Source organism: Leptonychotes weddellii, chromosome 15 (genome assembly GCF_054177405.1).
Source record: "Leptonychotes weddellii isolate Sample4059 chromosome 15, ASM5417740v2, whole genome shotgun sequence".
Lineage (NCBI taxonomy): Eukaryota > Metazoa > Chordata > Mammalia > Carnivora > Phocidae > Leptonychotes > Leptonychotes weddellii.
Window position 1 is genome coordinate 20,440,230 of NC_138383.1, and position 5,014 is coordinate 20,445,243.

Below are 5,014 nucleotides of genomic sequence, written 5' to 3' on the forward strand. Positions count from 1 at the left end.
CAATGCCTGCCTGGACTCACTCAAGCTAACAATCCTCTGGCTGAGGGAGGGGAAACTGAGCCTCAGCGCCTTTGTGGGTATGAGGTGATGGAGCCAGAAGTCAAACCCAAGACTTAGCCCTTCCAATAGCCGTGCTTTCTTAATGCTTCATGATATTCCTCACTTCCACTAAGTGTCTCTTTAACCCTGACACCGTGGCCTGTGGAGATCATTAGCTCCATTTTAGTGACGGGGAAGGCTGACAGAGCAAAGCAGGGATCCGACCAGCTGGCCTCAGAGTCCGATCCTCATTGGGAAGAGAAAAGAGACTGCTTTCCTGACCGGAACCTGGGGGAGCCCTCATCTTCTCCATCAGTGTCTGCACATCTCTGAGCCCCCTTAGGCATTTTCTTCCTCTTGGGTCACGGAGTGGCTTCAGCATTCCTTGGGCTCACGGCCACCATGCCCATTAGCGGATGACAGGCTCCCTTGACACCCACTGACTCGGACTGATTGATGGATACTACTCATAATGACACCCGGCGGGAAGCTCCATCCCATACCCCTGGTCACCATCCCAGAAATTTAACTGAAAACCCCGAGATTCTCTGCTTTAGCTCAGACCACTCTCATGGTCCTTCTACCTGCCCATGCCAGAATGGCAAGGAAAAATCCCCATTCCTCTTAGTTCAACTCAAATACATTGGGAGTTTTCCCAAAGAAATGTTTCTCACGTGGGGCGCTTGTCTGGCTGTGAGTAGAGCATGTGACTCCTGATTTCGGGGTTGTAAGTTCAAGCCCCACATTGAGTGTAAAGATTATTTAAAAATAAAATCTTAAAAAAAAAGAGACATGTTTCTCATGAAAGAAATGTCTAGCCTTATGCCAGCACCGCTCTGTTTTGACTGGTAGTAAGTTTTAAAATCGGGAAAATTCTTCAAAACTGTTTGGCTGTTCTGGGTTCCTTACGTTTCCATAGGATTTTTTGATAAGCTTGTCAATTTTTGCCCAAAAGACAAAAAATCAGATTTTAATAGGAATTGTGGTGAATCTGTCGTTCAACTTAAAGAATATAGCCATCTTACCAATATTAAATCCTCTGAAACATGGGTTATCTTTCCATTTATATAGATCTTTAATCTCTTCCAGCAATGTTTTGTAGTTATCTCTCTACAAGCTTTGCACTTCTTTTATTGTTTATTCCTAGGTGTTTCATTATTTTTGATGCTATTATAAATAGGATTATTTTCTTTTTTTAATTGAGGTATAATTGACATCCACTATTTTAGTTTCAGGTGTGCAACACGAGTCCACATTTGTGTCCATGGTGAAATGGTCACCACAGTAGTTAACATCCGTCACCAAACGTAGTTACAGAATCGTTTTCATAGGATGATAACTTTTTTTTTTTAAGATTTTATTTATTTATTTATTTGACAGAGAGAGAGCGACAGCGAGAGAAGGAACACAAGCAGGGGGAGTGGCAGAGGGAGAAGCAGGCTTCCCGCTGAGCAGGGAGCCCGATGCGGGGCTCGATCCCAAGACCCTGGGATCATGACCTGAGCTGAAGGCAGACGCTTAAGAACTGAGCCACTCAGGCGCCCCAGGATGATAACTTTTTAAGATCTACTCTCTTAGCAACTTTCAAAGATGCAACACAATATTATTAACTATAGTCATCATGCCCTACCTGATCCCCATGACTTATTTATTTTGTAACTGGAATTTTGTACCTTTTGACCCCATTTACCCATTTTACCCATCCCTGATCCCCCACCTCTGGAAACCACCAATCTGAGCTCTGTACCTATGAGCTTATTTTTTGTTTGTCTATTTGGTTGAGTTTTTTTGTTGTTGAGATTCTACATATAAGTGCAATCATATGATATTTGTCCCTCTCAGTCTAACTTATTTCATTTAAAGCCCTCGAGATCCATCCATGTTGTTGCAAATGGCAAGATTTCATTCCTTTTCATTGCCATTCCATATTCCATTGTATATGTAATACCACATCTTCTTTGAAATTGGAATTGCTGCAGTGGGCATGGGGGTGCATGTATCTTTCTGAGTCAGTGTTTTCATTTCCTTGGGATAAATACCCAGAAGTAGAATTACTGGGTCATATGGTATTTCTATTTCTAATTTTTTGAGAAACCTCCATATTGTGTTCCATAGTGGCTGTGCCGATTTACATTCCCACCAAGATTTTCTTTTCTTAAAAAAAAAAAAAATTCTGGGGCACCTGGTTGGCTCAGTCAGACGCTTAAGTGTCCAACTCTTGATTTTGGCTCAGATCATGACCTCAGGGTCTTTGGATCGGGCTCAGTGGGGATTCTGCTTGTCTCTCTCTCCCTCTGCTCCTCCCCCTGCTCACACTCTTTCTCTCAATAGATAAATAAGTCTTTAAAAAAAATCTTCCAGGGGTGCCTTGGTGGCTCAGTCGGTTAAGCGTCTACCTTCGGCTCGGGTCATGATTACAGGGTCCTGGGGTCGAGCCCCAGATCAGGCTCTCTGCTCAGCAGGGAGCCTGCTTCTCCCTCTCCGTCTGCCTGCCTCTCTACCTACTTGTGATCTTTCTCTCTCTGTCAAATAAATCTTAAAAAATAAAAATCTTCCAAAATTATTCTGAATTTAGTATTTATCTCAATTTCTAATACATATTTATGAGTATCCTTAATTTAAATTTAAAAGAGAGTAAATTCACATCACATACAATTAACTTTTTTAAAATGTACAATTCAGTGGTGTACACACAATTTAGTGTGTCCACAATGTTGTCCAACTACCAGCTCTCTCTAGTTTCAAAACTTTTTTTATCACCCCGTAAAACACCCTATACCCATTAAGCAGTCTCTCCCAATCCCCACTGGACCCCATTCCCTAGTAACCTCTAATCTGTCCCTATGGGTTTTTTCACTCTAGATATATATCACACAAAAGAAATCATGGAATTTGTGACCTTTTGTGTCTGTCTTCTCTTAGTATAATTTTTTCAAGGTTTATCCAAGTTGTAACATGTACCAGTACTTTGTTCCTTTTATGGAACAAATAGTACAGCATTTCATAGTATGTATATACAATGATTTATTTATCTGTTTATCCATTTATGGACAATAGCCTTGTTTCCACCTTTTGGCCATTATGAATAATACTGCTATAGACATTCATGTCCCAGTTTCTGTGTGGACGTATGTTTTCATTTCTCTTGAGGATATACTTAGGCGTGGGATTGCCAGGTCCTATGGTAATTCTAGGTTTAATTCTTTGAGGAACCACTGAACTATTTTCTACAGCAACTGTGCTAGTTTACATTCTCACAGCGTCCCTATTTCTCCACGTCCTTACCAACACGTGTTGTGTTCTATTTTCTCGATTTAAGCCATCCTAGTGGGTGCGAAGTGGTATCTCACTGTGGTTATAATTTGCATTTCCTTAATGAGGCACAAAAATAGAAAAATAAAGAAAATTAATTTAAAAAATATAAAATTAATAAAACTAAAAGTTGGTTCTTGGAAAAGATAAAATTAGCAGAGATTTAGCTCTCTCTTTCTTTCTTGGCCAATCTAGCTAAATATTTGTCAATTTTGGTGACCTTTTCCAAGAACCAACTTGTAGTCTTATTTTCTCCATTTTCTCCTATTTTCTATTTTATTTATTTCCACGCTTATCTTTATTATGTCCTTCCTTTGGCTTGCTTTAGGTTTAGTTTGCTCTTCTCTTTCTAGTATCTTAAGGTGAAAGGTTAGGTCATTGACTTGAAATCTTTCTTCTTTGCTAATACAGATATTAACAGCTATAAATTTCCCTTGAAACATGGCTTTGGCTGCATCCCATACACTTACATATGTTGTGTTTTTGGTTTCATTCGTTTTTAGGTATTTCTAATTTCCCCTGTGATTTCTCCTTTGACCCACTGATTATTTAGGAGTGAACTTTTCTATTTCTACATATTTGTGAACTTCCCACTATTTCTGCTGCACTAATTTTTTTTAAGATTTATTTATTTATTATTGGGGGGGAGCGGGGAAGGGAGAGGGATAGAGAGAATCCCAAGCAGACTCCCCCACTGAGCATGGAGCCTGATGCAGGGCTCGATCTCGCAACTCTGAGATCATGACCTGAGCCGAAATCAGGAGTCAGATGCTTAACCGACTGAGCCACCAGGCACCCCTTCTGTTATTAATTTCTGATTTAATTCCACTGTGGTTGGAGAACAAACTTCATGTGATTTCAATCCTCAAATTTATTGAGGCTTGTTTTATGGCCAACATACGGTCTATCCTGGAGAATGTTCCATGTGCACTTGAGAAAGATGTGTATTCTGCTGTTGTTGGATGGAGTCTTCTTTTTTTTTTTAAATATCTTATTTATTTATTTGACACAGAGAGAGAGAGAGAGAGAGCACAAGCAGGGGGAGCAGCAGAGGGAGAGGGAGAAGCAGACTCCCCACTGAGCAGAGAGCCCGATGCGGGGCTCGATCCCAGGACCCTGGGATCATGACCTGAGCCAAAGGCAGACCCTTAACCGACTGAGCCACCCAGGTGCCCCTGGAGTCTTCTTTAGATATCTGTTAGGTCTAGTTGGTTTACAGTGTTACTGATCTTCTGCCTAGTGGTTCTACCTGTTATTGAAGGTGGGTATCGAAGTCTCCAACCATTATTTTGAATTGTCTACTTTCCCTTCAATTGTTAGTTTTTGCTCCAAATTTTGTTGTTAGAAGCATATATATTTACAATAATTTTATCTTCTTGATAGACCCTCTTATCATTATAAATGTCCTTCTTGTCTCAAGTAATAGTTTTTGTCTCCTCAATACCTGTTTTGTCTCAAACTTGCATAGCTACCCCAGCTCTCTGTTGGTAACTCTGTGTGGCATCTATTTCCACCCTTTTACTTTAAACATTTTTGTGCCTTTGAACCTAAAGTAAATTTCTTATAAACAGCATATAGTTCGATCATGTGTTTAAATCTATTCTTTGCTCCCTGCCTTTGATTGGGCTGTTTGGACCATTTACGTTCCATGTAACTACTGAGA